Source organism: Ambystoma mexicanum, chromosome 6p (assembly GCF_040938575.1).
Source record: "Ambystoma mexicanum isolate Mex_15411 chromosome 6p, UKY_AmexF1_1, whole genome shotgun sequence".
NCBI classification, from domain to species: domain Eukaryota; kingdom Metazoa; phylum Chordata; class Amphibia; order Caudata; family Ambystomatidae; genus Ambystoma; species Ambystoma mexicanum.
The window spans coordinates 505,000,087-505,023,252 of NC_090935.1; positions in this window are offsets into that span (position 1 = coordinate 505,000,087).

Here is a 23,166-nt window from a genome sequence, read left to right on the forward strand (position 1 = left end):
CCCTTTAACAAAGTTTTTTTACTGAATCTATATATATATACATAAGGAAATTGTTGGATTATAGTAATGCTAGAAGAACATGTCACTCAGACTGTTCACCCTATCTTTGGAGCTATTGATCTTAAATATCCTGCAATAAGAAACTGAGCTCCCCTCCAACGCAACTCCTACTTTTAGCATAAAACTGAAACTGCATGCAGATGTTGCTCTGGTGGATACAGTGGATTCTGAGCAAACAATTCCAACGATGGTACACCTGACTGATGGATTCTGCCCAGTCTCTGGCAACAAAATGAACCTGGATGGTGATGTGCTTGACTTTACCAGATTATAGTGGTTCAGATCCTAACAATACCATATATCCTGGAGTTGAACTTTATAAAAACAGATGATGACATAAATAGAAACATTCTCAAAGGTATTTTCAACACACACACTTTGCATGAGATGTATGCGTTTGCTAGTATCACTCTTGGGCTGCGTTAATGTCACTAAAATGACTATCCTGCCCAAACGTCAATATATTTTCAGGAACTTCTAATAGTAATGGCGATAGACAGCTATAAAAGGTATTGTTAACAGATTTGTATGTGAAAATAAATGTGCATGCAATAGGCGACCGAAATTATGTAAAAGTATTGCAAAAGGACACTGTCACTTACAGGTCTTTGCCCATACATTTGGGTGGCTGTTGGGAATCTACTACACGCTGTCTCAAATTACTCCAACATACTGGCTTTCCCATGAGTGCATTCTGACTACTATGATAGCACTGGTGGTCCTATTTTGCATACCCATTCATTTAGTATATACCATTAACGGTACACTTAGAGGTCATTTTCTTATGTTTGAGGTCATATAACCAACACTCTAAATATCCTGAAGATAAACTTGTACACCGCAAGATCCCTATGACCAACAGCGGGTATACTCACAAGTATCCATGTGTAGTGATACACGAAATTGCAACCTTGCCAATCAGGGCTTTAGATGACAGCATTAGCCGCTGAAAGCCAATAGTGTATTCAAAGTATGTGCTAAAAATGCTGACAGTAGTCTGTTGTAGCACTTCCATTATGCAGTAGTGAGCTACAAGGGATATGCAGGCCTAGTATGAAATAGGTCACATTATGCATTGTTGATAGACCGGCAGGGAGAGGGTCCCTAGCTCTATAGCTAATAGGTTTTTGGAGTGTTTGGAACATCATGGCACCTATATAGCGCTTAGATAGCCAGTCTTAAGCGCTATAAACACTAAGCTATGAGTGCATGCCTTTTAGAGCTTGCAGATGGGGTTAATACATCCCTGCTTCCCTTAGAATATTCAGCCTCACTAACGGTAGCCCTGGCTCCAAGCTAATCTTCCTTTTCTCTGGGAAGGTACTGATAAGACATTCCTCAGCCAGCGCAGATGGGAACCAGGGAGGGGTAGGAGCGAGCAGGGTGCCTCTCAGAGAGAGTTGGGTTTTTTCCATGAGCCAGTTGCACAGGGAAAGTTCTGGAACTGTGCGTCATGGTGACTGACAGCAAGAGATTATAAAATATCCATGCACACATGACTCGGGGGGAGATCGTCCTGTGGACTTGATTCGTGTACAGTCAAGTGCCCGGAATTGGCTCTCACGGTGTCCTCCAGCATTGTTTTTCTATGAAAAGCCCAGGTCTCCCAGTGCTGATTAAAGGGACGTAAGACTGTGTTTCTCTATGTTTCTCTATATTTCTCTATGTTTCTCTATGTTTATCTAAGTTCCATGTTTCACTATATTTTGCATTGCTCTTTGTTTTATGCTTTGTAATATTCTTTAACTTGAATCACAAATGTATATGAAATTCACTGCTTATAATAAATATGCTAAAACTTTGAGGGTGTCATTTGTCACTAGCATGAGATCACTGCTCAGCACAATAGAACCTGTATTTTGGGCTGAATTGGGTATTTTTGCTCTCAAAGGGCTGGCCCCGAGGAAGATTTTGCCCATATCAAGACATTTGGTGGCAGCTTTGTGGGATTTGTGAAGAGCAGTGCCATGCTATGACATGACAAAATGTGTGAGAGAACACAGTGTAGAGTGGGGAGCAGGCTGTCGCATTTCCTTGGTGGTCTCACTGCAGCTCTGAGACTTCAAAAGGCAGCAATGTTGTGTCGGCTTGCCGTGGCCGATAGCTTGTGTGGTTAAGACTCCCTTCAGTAAATCAGTCGTGACTGACTTATTGCATGGGATTGGTGCCAGGGAGTACAAGGCGATAAACGAGCGGGAAATGGCTTTGTTTAAAGCACTCCGGGAAATGGTCAAGAAAGATGTATGCTCAATTAGAAAAAGAATTTTATCATGCGGTTTCCCCAGTTTAAAGATGTAATTTGGAATGCATAGTGAGACGGAGTTCTCATCTCTATTCTGTCATGAGGGCAGGAAAAAATAATTGCAGGGATTTGACATGCAAATTATGAATAGTGATTTAACCATTGACTCAGCCCCAGTGTGCTTGCGAGTGGGGGCTGTAATGTTCGGAGGCGAAGGTTCGCTTTTTTGATGTATGCTTTTGAATGTTGGCATTCCTGAATAATGAGGAGCCATGCTTAGGAGAATGAGTAACATCTGTGCTGAGAGCCTAAAGGGTTTGTTTTTCTTTTGGCAACTGTAAAATTCCATGTGCTGGTGGTGGCGAATTTTGTTTAAAGGAAACACACTAAAATGATTATATTGCATTTTAAGCTGTGCCATGCTTTTAATGGGTGAGAGACTCACTTAAAAGGAAAGTGAGTGAATGTTATTTGGATTTTCGATTTTTGTGTATTGATTTGAATTTGCAGAATCAGTTTGCAATGGTTGGGGGGAAAAACAATTTATATTTTTCTAAATTGCCCCTGGAGTATTTTTGATCCCATGCTATGCCATGGATTTGTGCTGTTGCCTTATAAGTGATATATGATTTGGAAATAGTGTCCTGTTGACTGTGATACATGGGGAAAAATGTTGTTGACACATTAAACAGCCCACAAGTAATAGAGTGTGGGTTGCTCTTGCAGGAAAACGTGCAGGGAGCTGCACTAAACATTGGCATTTTTATTTTTTAAATGCACTGAAATGAGTGGTTATAGTTTGGCAATGGTACAACAGAATGAAACATCTGTGTGTGATAAGATAGCACAAAGATTTAATGGGTTGTGAGTTCTCTTGAAAGATCGCACATTACAAGAAAAGAAAACGTATGCTTTTACATGGGACATTAATCAGGTTAAAACAGGCAAAAAAGACGCTTTGACATTTTGCAAAATTACATGGAGTAGAATCTGATGACAAGAAAAGTGCCTCTTTTGAAAATAAGAGTCTTGCTGTGTGTGCAGAGTTTGTGCCTTGAAGCTGTTTTGGGCGAAGTGCGCGAAAGCGAAGGCAAACAAAAGCAGAAACAGTACAAGAAAGAGTTAATCTGGATGAACTGTCTGAAACGAGTGCTTCCCATTGAAGCCGCCACAGTATAAGAGTTATAGGCAAAAGAGATAAGCTGCGTGCTCATGGCGCTGCCAGGTGCACACGAAAGATAAACAATGCCTGCATTCCTGAGGAAGGGGGAGCAAAGAGAGAGCTGTTCAGAAGTAAAGAATTTGCCCAGTAAACTGTGGTATGGAGCAAAGGCTTCATGCAGGATGGCAGACGGGCACATCACATCTGAACATTTACCTATGCATCTGTGAATGGGCCAAGAAAAGACAGCTGCCCATTCCAACAGACATTACTGTGCAAACCGCATTCCAATGTGATGTGATGTGATGTGAAGTGAAACGCTATTGCTGTGCAAGCTGCATTCCAATGCTCCATGTGATGTGAACTGAAGTAAAGCGCTGTGCACTGGAGAAGAAACCTCTAGGCGCTTTGAGAAGAGAAAATACACATCTGGCAAACTGCAAGCTACATTGCCAGGGATGGAGTAACTGACAAAGACATTATGGCATTCCAGATGGAAGCAAAACTGACAAAAGTGCTTAGCCGTTTTGCAAGAGACAACATGCAGAGCGGTGCATTGAAGTACAACATGAACACTGCACATTAGCAATGATCCAGAAGCCTCATGGCTTAGTGCAAGAATGAATGATTTGTTGAAGCAACAAAAGAAACTGACTTAGACTATCGCACTCAAAGGGGTGGTTCAAGAAACAGCAAACACCCTTTGAAAAAATGACAAGTGAAAAAACCAGAGGCTTGAAAAGACACTGCCTGTAAGGAAAGAAAAATAAACAGCTGCTTGTGCAACTGTAAGCGGTATTGGACTGAAAGACTTTACCTTTGAAAAATGGAGTGATGCCAGCAGGGCAAACTAAATCAAGATCATGGGACACTGGAAGCAAGTTGGCGCCTGGCATTGGTGATCGCTTTGGTGAAAAAAGAAAAGCATTGTGCGACCTGGGTACTTACTATATGGCTTTGTAAAAGCACAGATCAGTCTGAGGTACCATTGACCAGCTATGATTGCATTTCACAAATGAGTTTGTGATTAGGCAGCCACACCCCGTATGGTTGAGTGTAAATAAGCCCCCAGAAACATGCATAAGGGTGATAAATAATTGCAGTAGCAATGATAAAGTGTGTAGTTACCTGATGAGACTTTTTGAAGATGGGGGTGGTATTATGGGAAGGGGTGGATAACGCTGATATTGAAGTTTTGATGACATCCTAACATGAAGAATAATGATATTGAACTTTTGATGAAATCCTAACATTTCTGTTTGTATTTTGCCTAGGCAAAAACGACAAGGCATTTCACAATATCAGAAATAGATGTGTGCAGTTTGTGGGTGACACTGATCTCATAGAGTATGCGAGTTACTGATATGCGAGTCAACTTTAACGTGCCCTGCACCGCACTCAACGCTGCTGCAACCTGCGAAAAGTGTCCAACAGAGTAATAACTTCTGCTGAACTGGCACGGTGCAGACTTGGCTAATTATCAAGTATTTGATGCTACACATTCAAATGACTCAGTTGCTGGAAATAACTTAAATGACATGGTTTGCCCTTTCTTGTTTAAAGGACTATGGACAATGAGTTGTGGACTGTAACATCAGGCACCACAAACAGATGTGTGACACAGCAATTGAATGCTAACACAAATGGTTTTTAAATGCACTGTTGAGATGAATCTGAAAAAACGAAATGGTTTTACTCTTCCAACTGAATTGCTTTAACCAGAGATGTTTTGTTTTTTGAAAAAAAAAAAAATAGTCTACATTGCACGTAGGCAGGAAAATGATTTATGAACTGTTGGGGCAGCAGAATTATGCAAGCAGGAGCGTAATTTGTTTTGAGATAAGATGAGTGCGCACATCAAAGTCACCTGTGCGTAGGTTAAGATTCTTAATTGAAGTAATGCTGCCAAGTGTGTGAGCTATAATTTGAAATGGTAATCTTTGAAACACTGGATACATTTACAGCCAGCTTAAGGCAGGTAAATGAAACCATGACTGACTTGATGTTTGATTTTATGACACAGAGTGTGACACGGTTTTTGTTAAACCAACCAGTTTCATGTTTTTGTGGGGACAGCTGTCTCCAGCACACTAATGCAAAGAGTCACCTTTTGATTGTAGACATTTGGAATAATTCTTTGGAAAAGCGCTACAAATGAGTATCCACATGGAATTGCTAGTGTACTGGCCAGGCACATTGTCGGGCATCTTTTGTCACTGAATGGATACCATTTGTTTAATTTGTCTAATGTGATGTTTTTCTGACCAAGAACTGCAGCGAGTGTTCTCGCCAAGATTTTATGGACTATAACTTGACTAAGGCATTTTACCATGGTGTGATGAAACAGCCACTGCCGGATAGTAGTATGGTGTTTGTGGCTAAAGTTATTATTGTATATGGTAGATATCCCACTTGAAGAAGAGTATTCTCCAAGTCACAATAGGTAGACACTGTGAACCTGTTAGATTTTCCAGTAGTAAGGCAACATGTAAATTGTAGACTGGTAATGCACACCTCCATTATTACAGTGATACACTTAGACATAGATTTATCATGAGGCAATGTTTCCTTAGTACTACCAAGCTGCTACAAATGGAGTCCATTTCTATGGCCCATCACTAGAGTGCGCGTAGCTAGGGAGCTAGATTCATTAATTGCAGGAGCTTTATATGCTTGTGACATAGAAACTGTGCACAATAAGCTAGCCACTATGGGTTCTGATGCCAGCTCTGCTATAGAACTTCTGGCCTAGTGGGGCCCATTGATATGCCCAGCACTGCTACAAGTATTGACAGCCAATTGAAGATGACAGAATTTTAGGTATGAAGACATTTTTTCTGCAATAGGGCAGGTCAACAAGACTGCTAAATACACACAATGCATTGTATGGCAAACATTGTTAAATCAGCAGGTGTTGGCTTTTTACTGGGTGGGGGCGACCATCCTCCACACACTGGCACGCAGAGCTACAGTTACCAGCATACATATGGATTGAATTGCTTGCTTTTTGATTGCATGAATAACACATGCCATGCTTTGATGTAAATTAGTAGAATTGTTTTTATTTAGACAACCTGGTGCCCATGGGTTCACCTTGTTCACGAAATTAGATGGTTTCTGGTTGGGTTCCACCTACCTGGGGGAAGTGTCTAGTCACACAGCCCATAGTCACGCTTGAATGCCCTGGGATCAGGGGGAGGTAGGCCCTTAGAGTGAAAGGCTGCCAGGTTTTAGAATTGGTAACCATGCATAAATGCAATAGTGCATTGTAGATTAGACTACACCGGATTGCCTTGACATTCTAACTGCATGCTGCTTTTTAACTGACAATCAGTTATACAAAATTGATTTAGGTATTTTTGTGTAGGCCAGGTTTTGGCTAGAGTAAATGTCCATGTTCACTTGGTGTGGGTATTTTTTGTGTAGGCCAGGTTTTGGCTAGAGTAAATGCCCATGTTCACTTTGTGTAGATATTTTTGTGTAGGCCAGGTTTTGGCAAGGGTATATGTCACTGTTCACTTTGTGTACATTTTTGTTTAGGTAGTGTTTTACCTTGCATGCCACGCTAACTAACCGCTAGAAGATAGTTTGTTTAAACCTCTTGCAAAGCCCCAAGGTCTTTATCACTGCACTAAATACTATATTGATAGGTATTAGTCAGCATTTGTCGCACAAACGTTGAATAGGGGTGGAATGTAGTGATACACGAAATTGCAACCTTGCCAATCAGGGCTTTAGATGACAGCATTAGCCGCTGAAAGCCAATAGTGTATTCAAAGTATGTGCTAAAAATGCTGACAGTAGTCTGTTGTAGCACTTCCATTATGCAGTAGTGAGCTACAAGGGATATGCAGGCCTAGTATGAAATAGGTCACATTATGCATTGTTGATAGACCGGCAGGGAGAGGGTCCCTAGCTCTATAGCTAATAGGTTTTTGGAGTGTTTGGAACATCATGGCACCTATATAGCGCTTAGATAGCCAGTCTTAAGCGCTATAAACACTAAGCTATGAGTGCATGCCTTTTAGAGCTTGCAGATGGGGTTAATACATCCCTGCTTCCCTTAGAATATTCAGCCTCACTAACGGTAGCCCTGGCTCCAAGCTAATCTTCCTTTTCTCTGGGAAGGTACTGATAAGACATTCCTCAGCCAGCGCAGATGGGAACCAGGGAGGGGTAGGAGCGAGCAGGGTGCCTCTCAGAGAGAGTTGGGTTTTTTCCATGAGCCAGTTGCACAGGGAAAGTTCTGGAACTGTGCGTCATGGTGACTGACAGCAAGAGATTATAAAATATCCATGCACACATGACTCGGGGGGAGATCGTCCTGTGGACTTGATTCGTGTACAGTCAAGTGCCCGGAATTGGCTCTCACGGTGTCCTCCAGCATTGTTTTTCTATGAAAAGCCCAGGTCTCCCAGTGCTGATTAAAGGGACGTAAGACTGTGTTTCTCTATGTTTCTCTATATTTCTCTATGTTTCTCTATGTTTATCTAAGTTCCATGTTTCACTATATTTTGCATTGCTCTTTGTTTTATGCTTTGTAATATTCTTTAACTTGAATCACAAATGTATATGAAATTCACTGCTTATAATAAATATGCTAAAACTTTGAGGGTGTCATTTGTCACTAGCATGATATCACTGCTCAGCACAATAGAACCTGTATTTTGGGCTGAATTGGGTATTTTTGCTCTCAAAGGGCTGGCCCCGAGGAAGATTTTGCCCATATCAAGACACCATGTTTGTATGAATTGTTTTTTTTTGTGCTAACTTGAGCACCTCAGGAAAATGTTTGGATTACCATCAAATGCATTTTTAATATTCTGTCAAATGTAGAGTTTCTTATCTACTAGCATGCTTTGTAGATTGCAGTGATCGGCGCTGTACATTTCTGTTCTCTAATGTAAATAGTCCTGTGGACTCTTTGGCAAGTAGGCTGCAAAAATAGAATCCTGATCCCCACCTGATTGAGTCCATCATTGACAACCTGTTTCCAGGTTGTACAGCTATACAGGTTACTGTCACAGATGGCACAGATGGCAGAGAAAAACACTCAGTCTCAGGTCAAGGGTTTCACTAATGTTTTTCTTTGCCATAAAACCATCACTCTTTCGCTCTCTCATCTCCCTTGCAGTCTCCTCTCAGGCTTTGGTATCCCCAGTTATTGGAGCGAATGGTAACTTCTACTGTCTAAGAGCTTGTCTTATTCTAGAGATGACTTCCTAACATGTCGGCTGTGTTAACTCCCTCAGGGGCTTACTAGCTTCCTCTACTCTCTCCAGTTTTTAGTAATCAAATGCTGTTTTGGATTGTGCCTTGCATTTACTCTGCGAGGTGGGTTCACTCATACCCACCTCTTATTTTCTACTCTCACTACTGGACCCCTCCTCTTGCTTCTCACACAATTCTGCTGTGCCTACGATGATTCCCATTTCCTGGCTCTTGACTCCACCCTTTGATATTGTCTCTTCTCCCACTCTACTCCCGCCACCCCTCTCCTCCTTTCTACTCCCCTCCAATCCCTTTACTGCTGTCCTCAAATCTGTTACTCTTCTCCCACCAGTGCTAATCTCCTCCTCCCACCACTACTGCACACTCTTCTTTCACCCAGTATCACCCAATTCATCTTCACTCCTTACACTTGCTTCTATTCACCTGTCACGCAAACACACCCACCCACACTGCAGACCCTCTTTCGCAACTAAACCAGCACCTCACCTGCTGCACAACTCTCCTCCATAAGCCACTGTGCCCGCATTCCTCCTGCTGGCCTCTTGGCCCACCCCCACCTCTACTGCTGACCTCGCCTGAGTAACACACACTTCCAGTTTAATGTCCCCTGCTTAAATCTCCCTCCCTCTATCCTTATTGGCCAGCTTTCCTGAGCCAATACTTGTTAATATTCCCCTCTCGGGTTGTGTATGGGGAACCTGGGTCTATGGCTCTGTGGGCTAATTAATCCACTGCAGGGATCTCATGGTCACAGGTTCAAATCACGGCAGGTCCACTCAACACTTCATCCTTCAGAGGACGATAAAATGAGTACCATTAAATTGTGTAACAATAAACATCTGTTATTAGCGCTAAGATGCCCCCGCGGGGTGAACGTGCGCTTTATAAATATGCCTGTTATGTTAGGTCTTCAAAATGGGGCTGACCCCTTCCACTTTACCCACGTGCGCTTCTCACTAAATAGCAACCCTGAAAGTCTGGGCAGCTTAGTCTTCTGTTGTGTTGGCTCACATATAGGTTCTATGGGGAATGTGTTGGGGCCTCCGCTTTATGTTTATGTTTATGTTTATTATTTGATAATGCGCTCACAAACCCAGGGGTAGCCGGGCGCAGCAGATACAAGATTACTTAAGCTTAAGTTACAATATACTATAGGGCAAAATACAAGTCAGTGCAGTCAATACATGAAAATACAATATAGTACAGTACAATGCATGACAGAAGTCGCGAAATCAGAGGTATCAGATCAGTACTATACAGTGATACAGGGCCTGGTACAGAGCTCGGGTTAGTTGTCATTAGTCCAAAGCCAATTTTTCACCTTACGTCTAAATCTTGAATAGGGTAGGTTGGATCTCAATGCAGTAGGCAGTGTATTCCAGGCTTGGGCGGCTTTAACCGGAAAGCTAGCTCCACCTGCTTTTGTGAGCCTTAATCTGGGAGTTTGGAGAAGGAGATGGTTCGTAGCTCTGGTATGGTAGCTAGAAGACTTTCTGGTAAGTCTGGCGGAGATGTAAGGGGGAGCTGCATTATTTAGTCCTTTGTGGGTGAGGGATAGTGTTTTGAGGAGAACTCTGTCGCTGACTTTTAGCCAGTGGTGGTCTTTCCTTATATTAGAGATGTGCCCTCTGCGGGGAATGCCCAAGGCTGCTCTGAGAGCATTATTTTGCAAGATTTGCATTTTATTAATTACATTTTTGTTGGCGCCCGCATAGAGGGCATTACAGTAGTCCAGCTTCGACATTATTAGTGCGTTAGCTAGTGTGATGCAGTTAGTTTTGGATAGGTACGGTCTGCAGGTCCTAATTAATTTGCAGGTGTATGCTGTGGATGAGGCCAGGGTGTTAACTTGTTTTTTAAGGGAGAGGGTGGCATCTAGGTAAAAGCCTAGTGTTTTTACCTCAGTTGCCACCTTGATTATTTTGCCATCAATGTTGAAGGCAAGATAGTTGGGGCTATGTTTTTTGAGTTTGGAGTCGGAGCCCAATATCAGAATCTAAGTTTTGTCGTCATTTAGGCAGAGGCCGTGGTAGGCCATCCATGCCTGAATGAGGAGGTAGATCTTGTTTACTAAGGCTGTATCTTCGACAAAGTTGCCCGATAGTGGTATGAGGATCTGCGTGTCGTCTGCATAGTTGGTTTAGGTTACCCCCAATCTGTCAAGTTTGTCGAAGAGAGGCTTAGTGAAGATGTTGTACATTGTCGGGGAGACACATGAGCCTTGTGGGACACCACAAGTGATGTTAATTGGGTCCGCTGCGGCTAAGGGGGAAAACACTCTCATCGTGCGGTTAGCTCGGAAGGATTGTACCCATGCTATAGCTTCACTTGAAAAATGGGCGGCGGATGCTAGATGGTGGCATAACACTGCATGGTCCACCAGGTCAAAGGCTGTTGAGAGGTCAAGGAGGAGGAGCATAGCTGTTTTACCTTTGTCCTTCAACTCGTCGATTTGAGTCTTGAGGTCAATAAGGGCCATTTCAGTACCATGTAGTGGTCTGAATCCAGATTGTCGCGATCCTAAAAGTTGGTTGGACTCTAAGTAATTTTGAATCTGGAGGTAGCCTACTCTGTCGATGATTTTGAGGAGGAATAGGACAGTGGTGATAGGCCTATAGTTAATGGGGATGGCTCGGTCCAAAGTTTGTTTTTTGAGAAGAGGCAGTACCCAAGATTCTTTAAGGTTAGTGGGTACCGAGTTGGTGTTGAAGGAGGCATTGATTAATTTAGATATGAAAGGTGCTAAGTCTCTAGCTGCATCCTTGATAATTTGCGCAGGGCAGCTATCGCCTTGGCAGTTCGAGGGTTTCAAGGATAGTATGACCTTTTCAGTTTCCAGTATGGATATGTTAGTGAATCTGAAAGGTTTGCAGTTTTTGAGTGTGGTTGTGCTAGGTGTGTCAGTCAGCAGTGGGATTTGGGTTCCAAGTGGACTCAAGGAAGCTTTTTTTGTGGCAATTTTAGATTGAAGGGTAGTCATTTTATTTGCTAGAGCATTTTGGATGCTAGAGCACCATAGTTTGTTCTTAGGGACGTTGTCAATGGGGGCGATTGGGTTTTCCATTTCACGAAGGATGGAAAAGAGTTCTTTGGAGTTAGTTAGCTTTGCTGATTCTCTCATTAAAAGTGTCTTTTTTAGTTTGGATTATATATATCTCAGGGCATGTCCACAATTTACCGCCTTCCACGGGTTCCCTCCGGGCCCGATGGGCTCATATGAAAATAAGAAATACGCTGGTGTGTAAACTGTGATTAAGTTATGGCATGAGATGAAAGGGGTCTACACAGACACAAATGTATTTTGGCACAAGGGACAGGATTTAGGATTTTCTCAGCAACTTCCCCACCCCTCCTTAGGGGAAGTACTATCTCTTAGCTGTTTTCAGTCCTCCCTTCCCTTGCCCATTTTGACAAGGCCCGAGTTTTGGACTTATAACATTACCTTATTTTGAATGAATACCTTGATTATACTGCAACACGTCTCAGATCAGTAAATGGTGATCTCATGTCACAGTTAGATGCCCAATATGTCAAACACCAAATGCAATATGTGAACATTATATTTTCAATCTACATCACTTTGAGGATATTGGTATGAAGTCTGTTAACAAATGTATTATGGTGGTCTATGTGGTATCACCAACAGTCATAATTACAGTGTTTGGGAAAGAGCTACATATACCACCGGTCTGGAGAGTGATTTGTGTTTCTATGATGATAGCTCTAACCCACAGAGCATGTGTCTCCCCACAAAAGCAGGATGGATGTTTGAACCCTTGGGAGCTTGCCATGAGGAAAAATATATGAACGTATGAGGCAAGGATGTCGCAGGGATTTTAATTTGATCTGTGCAGAGAATGTGAAGTATTCAATTCATTGATTTTAGGTGGAGATGTCTGCTGTATTGTAAAGGACAACATATATGTGTTGGATCCATTGTAATATTGTTTCATAAGTTACTTCTTCTCCAATGTCCATTCTGTCTATCTCAATAAAGAACAAATAAGAATCTCTCTTCTTTAGCTGGTAGGGTCCCACATGTAATAGCTATGGGCATTACAAGCTCCTCTCAAGGGTCGGATTTCTCCAAGTAGTCTAGTGCAGGGGTCCGCAACAGGATTGGGTCCCCACATCATTTTCCCCAAACACTAGGGTTCGAACCGCAAGAGACTGAGCCATTGAAACTTCTGAAAAGTACATTGACCCTATTTACAGGGAACATGGTGTGGTGTCTCCCGGCTGGCTGGAAAAACCTTTCCAAATATACTGTGGTCTGCGATCTGACTGTATTCTACTTAACTGCCATGGAAGGGAACAGTTGTTATGTAAAGAACAGATCGGTGTGATGTGGGCCACAAAGGAAGGGAAGCATACATTTAATCCCAAAAACACTGTAATTGTTTGACATTTTTATTTGCTGTTGATAATTGTTTTTTTTTTATAATCTTGTGAAATAGTTTTATGTAGTCATTCATAAAGTTCACTGAATGTAAAGAAATGTATATTTTAACTGGCCTCTGCAGAAAGGGTTGACAATCTCAATGGGTACTGCATGTAGGGCATGCCCATCAGGCACTACGAGTTGGTTCAACATAATTGGAAGCAATGACTGCACCGTCTCTTCTCACTTCCAGTGCTATGGCCATGACACTCAGCTCTCCTTTAAACTCCCTTTTACCTCCCCACCTTCCTCTTTCGTACCGAATTGCCTGACTGCTATTCAGGCATGGTTCTCTGCTAATGCCAGTAAGACAGAGATCCTTCTCATTGGGAGACCTGCTCCCTGTTTTCCTCCTTTTCTCTGGCTATCCTCCTTGGGTCCCCTCCCCTCAGCTTCTTGTAAAACAAAAAACCTTGGGGTCGTCTTTGACTCTTCTCTCTCCTTCTCTGCGCACATCTCCGACCTTGCCAAAAAGTCCAACTTTCAGCTTCACCTCCTCAGAGGCATTCTCCCTTTCCTCACCTTCCCCCAGAAGCTCAATGTCTCCAGAGCTCTGGTTCTCTCTAGGGTTGACTACTGCAACAGCCTTTCCCTCATTCTGCCTCTTTATTCCCTTTGCCCTCTAGTACATGGACTACATCTCTCCAGCCCTAAAATCAATCCACCAGCTCCTGGTGACGGCAAGGATCAAATTCAAGACCCTTTGCATCAACAAGCTTTCTCTCCCTAAATACCTCCCTGCTAGAGTTCTTTGGTCCTCTAGCTCCAACTTTCGGCATGTCAGATGCTTCTCCAAGCAGAGAGTGGGAAGGAGATCCCTTTCCTCTGCAGGATCCTCCACCTGCAAAGGCCTTCCTGCCCCCCCAGACTTGAGCCAGATCTTCTTAAGTTTCTGAAGCTTCTCAAGACTTTCCTCTTCTTCTCCTCCTTCCATCTCTCCCTCCTGTGCTAATCTCCCTCTGCCGCTGAGACTGGTTCCTGCTCCTTCATGAGTCTTACGGGCGCCTGGCTCTCCTTGTCCAATCTCCCCTAGAATCCCTACCAGCAATTGCCTTCGGCACCGTTCCTGGACTAGCCTGTATCTGTACACCCTGTGCACTCGACTTGTTCACACTCTCCCACTTTCCAGCGACACTTGCCCTTGTGACTCCCCTTGCAATTTCTCATCCCTCTGTGCTCCCACTCCTGCACTTACCGCATTCAAGCCCTTTTCCCCTATGTGTTATAAGCTTAATGTGGACTGGAGAAGGGAGACCACGCCGGTTCACTAGCAACACTTCTCACTAGATTGCAACATACGGAACACATTCGAAGTGGCATTGTCACTTTTCCTGCAATACCACCTGAGAAGTTAACTCATCGAAGCCCTGCTGGAAATTCGTAGCTCAATATCAGCCGAGCTATTCAACCGGATGACACTCTTCAACATAGATAAAGACTGAGAACACTGGATATGCCCCAGCAAGTATCCATTCCAAAGAGAAATGGTCCAGTTTACCTACATACAGCACTTGTAATGAAGTATAGATTTGCAAAGGACATTGAAAACTTTGCTCCTGATGAAGGGACATTTGTCCCGAAACACGTTGGGCACATATTTTTGCACATGAAACTTATATGCACTTACTGTAAAGTGATGACATTTTGAAATATTGATGTATTTATTTTGATGTATTTAATCTAATTGGTCTGGGCACCTATCCACACATGTGATACATTTTTGTTGGAAGAAATATATATATATATATATATGTATTTGATGAAATATGATGAAATTCAACATATTCAATTGAATTTTCCTTTACACATGTAACATTTTCAAATAAGGTTCCGACTTGTAAAAATTGGTTGTTTATCCACAATCAAAACTCGAGTATTGAATTTTTATTTCCAAATTTTTCATTTTGAATTTTTATTGTGAAATTCTTTTGTGGAATATTGTTTGCTTATACAAACCCATCTGGTGTGCAGGAGACGCGAGTGTTCCACAAGTTGTGGACACCGGTTTCTGTCTTCGAAGGGAGACATTCCCCTCACCAATTGTTGAACTGTGTTATAAGCCTGTGGAATGCTGGGGAAGGGAGATATCCCCCCAACAGTTGAGGAATTGTACAAAAGCCTACGAAAGGCTGGGGAAGGGAGACATTCCCCCACCAGTTGAAACTGGACTTTCAGAACTTTCAAACCAAGAACTGCCTTTTGTCCAGGGTAGGGAGTCATTTACCTGGACCAGGAAGATATCCTTTTGGTATATTTTAGCAAAATGTTTTTAGGAACAAATGAGGGATTCAGACATAGGACTGTGGACTCTTGATTTGATATCCTGACTGAGACATTAGTATCTTGGTTGAGGCAGGGAACCTCCTCTTAGTGTTAGTGCAAAATAAGGTTTTCTTTTCATTCGTTTTCTTAGATAAAAGTCTATAACAAACATTATGACCCATCTATGTCAGAATCTTAATTCTGCACATTCACAGGACATTATGGTTACTATGCAAAACCGACAAAACCACTGGAATTCACACGTTATAATTAGCAACACAGACATGATTCTCCACTTCTCCCCCCACAGTGCACTTGTCATATCTGATGTCATCAGTCATTTCACTGATCTAGCCATTTGTGATGCCATATGTGATGTTAGGTATGATATAATGAGCCGGGTGTGGCAAGCATAAATTATGGTTGCATTGCTAGCCATGTTGATTTGTTCATTTTAGTTTTTTTTTTAGGTTTCATATATTAAGCATAATATCCCATCAACTGAAGTTGTTCCTGGAACTGTGTAAGTCATTGTTACGCTCACCTGGTATCCACGTGGGCGCCACACAATACTGGATGGAGGTCTAAATTCTATCCCAGATCCCTCTCTGCTTGGTTATGTGCCAGACGTTGGGTAGCGCCTTAGGTTTTTGTGCGTTGAACTCTCCCTCCTGCGTCTCTGTGCAGGGGCGCGTGGTTGTTGCGGGCATTCCGTGGACCTAGTTGCTTCACTGGCCCGTGTGCCCTTATGTCGGGTCCAGTACGGCTGTGACTTTGACTCTGCTTGCTGTCTTCCAGGTGAGTTACAATGTCTTTTCCATCTTTATTCTGTCTCTTTCTTTCCCTCTGTTTTCTCTGTCTTCTTGGCGTCCTGCTCCACTACGCTGTTCCCTAACAATGTCTCTTTTGTTTTCACAGGGATGGTTGCGATCTCGGAGTTGCCGCGCCGATGGCGAAGACCACAGTGAGTTATTGATGCACAGAGCGCTGCGCTGTTTATTGATGTTAATTGCTAACCTGTGTTCTCTTCCGTTCTTTGTACAGGTTGCGGTGATGTACCGGAGTGTTGAACGATCGAAGCGCTGCTTGCCCAGGTAAGTGCTTTATTCGTGCTAAACTTGTTCCTTCTACCTTGCAGGTTGCGGTGAAACCCAGAGATGGGCGAGGTAAGAGAAGCGCAGGGTGCTGCCAGGACTTGCTGCTTGCCCAGGTAAGAATTGTTATTAATGCTGTCCTTGTTTCTTTACCTTTGCAGGTTGCGGCGAACTCCGGAGATGGGCGAGGTAAGCGAAGCGCAGGATGAATTCAAGTCCGGTTACTTCACAGGTAACTGTTCTTGCTCGCTAATGCTGTTCTTGTTCTTCCAGGTTATTAATGGAATCCAGATCTAGGGCTTCAGGATCGGGCCGCCGGAGAACTAGATGAGCAGGAGCTGGACACGGTGAGCGTTACACTGCAGGAGTGCAGAATAACGCGGAGCATGTTCTGCTGTTTGGGTGTGGTTTAAATAGCCCAGGTAAAGTAGTTCCAGGCCAAGTAGTTCCAGGCCCAGCCACACCCAAAACACTAGACTGCATGGCTTGGTTCTAAAGAACTGAGCTGTGTAATAGGCTTCCATGTTGGATTAAGCTGGAAACTGGTATTGCTTTATTCCTGATAATGAGCCTGGCGCCAAAGGTGCCAGGACTGACTCCATGTATGTTTTTGATGGAGTTTTAAGGCCCTTGGGGCCAGTGTGAAGGGCTTTAGCCCGACTGCTGCCAGGGGGCTGTTATACCTGAGGGGGTCAGGGGCATGGATCGTGACAGTCATATATTAGAAGAAAAGTTCATGTTTGCAGTTCCTGTTGTTCTTTCATGCCAAGTTAGCTAAGCTTTGATCTACACCATTATTTTATTCATATTGTTTTCTTTAATTACATTGGCGACGGAAAATAGCAACCAATATCATCATTGCATTAGCAATATAAATGTTTTCGCCCATGTAAATGATGATCTATAAGTGTTAGAGTACACATACTGTTTTTCTTTTACTTTAATGTAGGGCCATACCAGTGAATCATAACATCCTTAAACAAAGGGTTGCCTTGCCAGTGGTGAAAAATGACCCATAATGAGATTTACTTTTTTCAGTGATTTGGAGAGTCCACAGGGGAAAAATACTCCAGCTTTTGGTATGAGCCTATAATGTGGAAGTTTGCCATCAGGCGTTAATATTCTTGGGAAGTCTTAACAAATGTCTAAAATCTTGTTGTGAAGACCAAACACCTCCACATGAAGACCTCAATGTCTGCCAAAAACCTTGTTGGCTTCGCCCTTTAGCTGACATCCTTTGCCAAGTTTTTAGGGTTTCACATAGACAGCCACCTCTCCTTCAAAACACACATAACAAAGGAATCACAGGCAACATGCCACTAGGTATAAATCCTGTGAAAAATCAAGTCCACTGAGCCAGACGCCCATACAATGAGCCTCAATACAAGTTGGGCAGGTAAACTTTGGCAGTATTACCATATACTGCTGCATAATCTCACCACCAAACTATGGGTTTGGTGGAAAGTTGAGAAAGTGGGGTGTAATCTGACATGAGTCATGTCAGATTACGCTCCACTTTCCCAATTAGTCCATCATCTCTCATAAGTCAAACCAAAAGTCAAAGTCTCCCGTCTGTAGTTGACCTTGCATTTGCTCTCTGTTCTGGGACATTCGAGGGAGTGTAAGCACATCACTATCTTCATCTGAAGTTTAATGAATAGCCATTGTTTTTGACTGCTGAATCACGTGGGAAGAGACTGCAAATGTGTCCATGTCAACCTCTTATTTACTGCTATTTGATTTAATTATACTGGGTGTTCTTGCTCCTCTTGACAGCAATCTCCTGATGGTGGACAGAATATCCATCATCCTACATATTTTTTATTGTACTTAGGATAGTAGAAGTGTATTCCTGGTGGTGCCAAAGGACTTTTCTTTATGTTCACATGGGTACTGTCCTCATCTTGCATTCTTTCAACATCGCCACCGTCTATATCAATCATTATCTTCATCTCAATAGCTTTTCTAGCTGTCTTCTGGCACTGCCCCAAGATGATCCTTATGAGCCAAAAGCCTAGCAATACCAACACTAGTATTGCTCCAAGTATTTTGAAGGCATTCACCAGCCAGGTTGTAATCCATGATAACAGAAGTGAAAACCAGTCATCTCCTGCTGTCTCATCAGCTCCATCTTCGGATGCAGTGTGGTCAGCATAGTTATCGCCTCCATCAGGGTTCCATTTCATCCATCATGAGATGGTATGAATGTACAGCAAGACGGCTCGACCTTGGTGCACACGCCTCTTTCCATTACTTTAATTAAGACAAGACAAACATGTATTAATACAACAGAGCACCCTCCTCACCAATTTTTAGGCAACTGCATGTAAGCTCTGCATCCACAAGTCCAATGTCGATCCATCAGTACTGCAGTTCCTCCATTCATGCCTGAGACATGTGAGAAACCAGAAGGTGTCTCACCCACTAGCCCCCGGGGATCTGTCATCCAGGTGGCCAGGACACCGCCATCGCTTTTGGATCCAGTTCCTGGGGATGGTCCAGTGCAGGAGGATCATCTGGGTGAGGGTTCTTCGGAGAGTGGTAGTGGGACACCGGATGGTGAGATGCGGTTTACCCTTTCATGTAACACCTTTACCCCATCCTATCAGGTAGGATATTTAGAAACTCCCCCCCCTACAACACAAACACTTTCTCACAGACAGCACGCTATGAGAGAAACCAGACTAACACCCGTGCAGTATACCTGATGTGTCCCAATACTCTTGTCAGTTGAGGTCAGGCAATCACTGACCATTACACACACCTGACTTCTATTACACTTCCCCACATGGATAAAAGGCAGAGCACAAGAGCACACTCTGAGCGAGGCAAAGCACACGAGGAAACAGCAGTTTTGAGACAGCAGCTAACCAAGAGAGGAAAGACGACAAAACCAAAGAGGATCACAAGTAGGGAAATTCCCTTGACCTTTTTGACAAGGAACCATTACTTTCCCGAGACCTCAAAAATAGAAAGCGTAGGACCCCGAAACCAGGCTGACAAATCCTGCATTGTTTGTGGGAGATATCCGGGGCCCTTCGCGTCAATAATCAAGGTGGGGAGAATCACCAGCCGCCATGGTACCGTCCTTGGCTCCAAGAACAAAGCAGCTTCAGTGAAGTCAACACAGCCTGTGAGTTGGGGAGACCAATACAAGACTGGTCTGTATTGAAGCCAAGGTTGAAAGCAGCAACATTGTATGGAACGAACATTATTAAAACCTGTGTGATAAGAGGCGCAGTTGAAGTTGAACAGATGATGATTGATTAAACTTTAAAGCAAGCTACAATACCTTTGACAGAGTCGCCCAGCAATGCGTGGGTGCTCAATCGAAGGTCTCTGTAAGGTAGCCAGTTTTGATGTGACAAAACTAGATATATTTGGTCCAAGTCTGAGAGAGCAAGACCGATTGAAAGAGAACATATAAATGTGAATCAAAGTGGTCCTGCGACAGGTCAAGCAAAATCCTGCACACAGTGAAAAGACTTCAATTTTGATGAAGTAAAGAAAGTTTGGAAAGGTACTTGAAGTTGGTCCAAGCCCGGTAGAGGCAGACAAATTGAAGGTTTTGTGTTAAAGTGGGTCTGAGTCAGCTAAGGGGAACCTGGGGTGAACAATAAATCACCAGAGAAGGTCTATAAGTGAAAACCTGAGAAGAAAAGAAATTTAAGGTTTTGTCATGCTGGATCAGGCCCTCTGAAAAAATTTACTTTGAATGGCAAAGAGACTTTGGCACAGAAGGCCCTGATGTTGAGGTTTTGAACTGCATCCTCATGCTAGAGAAGCCAGAGAGTATGCTGAGCTTGAGTGTGCTGCCTTGTCCCGTGCTGAAAACGCAGGATAGGGAAGTCAATGGTTTGAATATCCCGACATATCATTTCTTGAACACTTTTCTTTTGCATGACATTGTTTCCCGCACTATTTGTATTTAGGAGTAAGGATTGGCAATAGGTTTATTTGTATAGGCCCTTTTATTTTAACAGACTCGACTAGGACTGTGTTATTATTATTTGATGGTCATAGCTTGCTCCCATCTTTACATTTAGAATTAGATAGGCATATTTCAAACCCAATGGAAGTTCATCAAACACCCTTGAACTGTGAGTACTTGTGTCTGTCTTACTGATTGATATGATAGGATATGATAGGTTATTTATAAGACGCTTAATACAAAGAGGTTTTCAAGCGCGGATCCGGGGATCGAACCTGGGTTAATTCACATTGTCATGCTTCCAAGGTGAGCGCACTGCCCCTGAGCTATCCTCCTGAGACGCCATGCCTTTCCTACAGACCTCAATTATCTGTCCACTTCCTTCGTTTTCTCCAACCAGAACCGAGCCTCCATTCTTGAAGCATGTTGTTGCATTCTTTAGTGGTATTATAGATACTGGTCCTGCTTCATTGTTGACCCATGTTAGTAACTTAGAGTATTTTGCCCATGACTCTAGGCATCTGTCATTCACTATTTGCACTATGCATACTGGGTCCTTCTTTTCAATTAGCATGCAGGACAAGATAATAATCCTCCTTCCCACCCGGTACTGGTGGCAACACACCCACAAACCAATAGCTGAGGTCTCTCTCATCATCCTGGTTCTCCTGATCTTTCATTCATATCTGAGCAGTCCATCCTTGTCATCTCAGCAATTTTTGTTTGTTCACCAATTTGGCCTGAATACATAGGTTTTGTGCTTGTCCACCCCATCCCACTTTCCATTCTCCTTGTTTTCACATAGGTATCTACATATGGAAATTTCCCTCTTGATTGCCATCTTAAAGTTGCCAATTTTTCTTCAAATTGCCCTCTGGTCGTACACACTGCTAGATGACTGAGACATTTTGCATCATGTGCTAGCATTTCTTTGGCAATTAATGTCCTCATTGCATTCATGGCATATGGTATTACAGAACAGACATAGCAGCTTTCATCTGATGTTCTCTCTCCCACGTACTTCAGGTGCTGATACCATGAATTATTTTTTAAATGAGCCTAATTATCTAGATATGTATTTATATCTTCATGATCTTCCTCAACATGCCTTATAAATCGAAATAGTGCCTACTAAGATTATGTAGAATGCAATAGTAAATGTTTCATTATAATCCACCATATCTGTTTTGTTTTTTATAACATGTCTAAATGCCATGATAACCAGGAGGAAAACAAAAATCATAATACAGAATGATATAAAAATGACTATTCCATTAAAACTCATCGATTTTCTTAATGGCAATGAGCCACTCAAATTCTGAAACATCCTCAGCTTATTTTTTTTTATTGTGCTTTAGCCAAAATGAAATTTTTACTTTTTACACTTATTACAAAATATATGAAAACCGTATGCATAAAAGTGAATATATAACTACTGTAATTGTTTATGAATCACACCTTTAGATCAAGAACTGCAAGAGAATTGATATAATATTTTTGAAATTAATGTGATTGTTCTTAGGATGACCAAGAAACGTTACAATATTTACATGTCTTCTTACTAAAGCTCCATAAGACTGTAATATATATGTAAAAACACCATACAAGAATATGTGTATTGTTATTACAATGGTTAACATAAAGAGATGAAGTGTGCTTCTCTTCTTTTCGGCTCCGGTACATCAAAGCATTGTCTCTTTAGCCTATCTAAAAACGTTCCAGGATAACTGCAAGTCTATTTGTTCTTTATCAAGTCTTGAAAGATATTGGTCCTCAATTTAAAGTGCTTCTGTGTTCTTCATTTTCCTTATCTTTGCTCTTGTCCATTGAACGAGTCTGCATGTGTGGAACTTCTTCTCTTGCTTCACAGGGTTTTCTCTTTTATATGGTTTGATGGCATGCAAATGCAGCCATCTCTTCCTTTTAATTTAGCAGCTGTGGGGCTAACTTCTTCCAGCTTGTACAGTCCACCAATACGGGGCATACTACAAGTGCGTACACACTTTCGTACCAGTGCCTGGTCGCCTGGATATAGACTGTGTTGCTTCAATAAATCCTTTGAACCAATGGGTTGGTTGTTTTATCGCTTCTCTTTGATCCCTCCCTTCGGTTCCTGACCTATTGAGACATGAAAGAAACACTTGTATTAATTGTTGTTAGGTAATCATGCATCTCGTCACCTAATGTCTTCGCTACACTATTGGCATCAGTTTTTAACCTAGTTGGAGGATCAAGGGGGTTCTCATGGGATGTCCAGTCACCATCTCATGACGGGTAGTCAATGTAGCCATCCAGTCTTTAAAATAATTAAAATGTTTGCAATACTTTTTTTAAGAGACCATTTTGTCACTCACAGGTGGCATTCGGCTGTGAATGGTAAGCTGAGGAAAATGTCTGCTTAATACCTAGTAGGAGAACTATTTGTTCAAATAATTCATTTACAGAATGCGGTCCATTGTCAGACTGCAAGACCTCACACACACCCCATCTTGGGAAAGCCTCACGCACAAGGAACTTGGCGGTGCATGTGACATCAGGGTGCATGCACGGATCTGCTTCGATCCATATAGAAAAAGGGCACACCATAACCAGCATATATTTGTATCCGTTACATGTCTGCAACATATCTACATATTCTATAAGTAGATGCTGAAGTGGGCAATTGTGTCTAGGAATTGCTCCTCTCACTTTTCGCAAGCTATGCCCTGTAGTACATTTCTGGCACACAATGTAATTTACAAT